The sequence below is a fragment of the Penaeus monodon genome, chromosome 32 (assembly GCF_015228065.2).
Source record: "Penaeus monodon isolate SGIC_2016 chromosome 32, NSTDA_Pmon_1, whole genome shotgun sequence".
Taxonomy (NCBI): domain Eukaryota; kingdom Metazoa; phylum Arthropoda; class Malacostraca; order Decapoda; family Penaeidae; genus Penaeus; species Penaeus monodon.
Window position 1 is genome coordinate 27,365,941 of NC_051417.1, and position 396 is coordinate 27,366,336.

A 396-nucleotide genomic window follows, 5' to 3' on the forward strand; every position below is an offset into this window, starting at 1 on the left:
TGCAAATAAATACCTGCGATTATTGCACACTCCTATTCTAATGGAGAGCAGTCCCCAGAGCGAAGCAAACCTTCCGTGTTTAGAATTGCATAAACTTAGCCAGCCAGAATAAGTTAAGCCGTTACGTTGTCTCCTTGGCCAATTGCGAGGCTTATTGTGGTGCAGTGTGGCGCAGGGAAGGGCACGGGTGAACGATACAGTGATAATTAGATAATCAGAGCGTTATGTGATGATTTTCCAATAACAGAAGGAAGACTAAATGAAAGAGAAGAAGGATGTGGTTAATAGCAATATACCGTGGAGATAGATGGATAAGTTAATAAGGTAGAAACTGGTCTGGTATTAAATTACTGATGTATCTTAATGCATTCACGAACAAATTAGGAATTTCTTGAT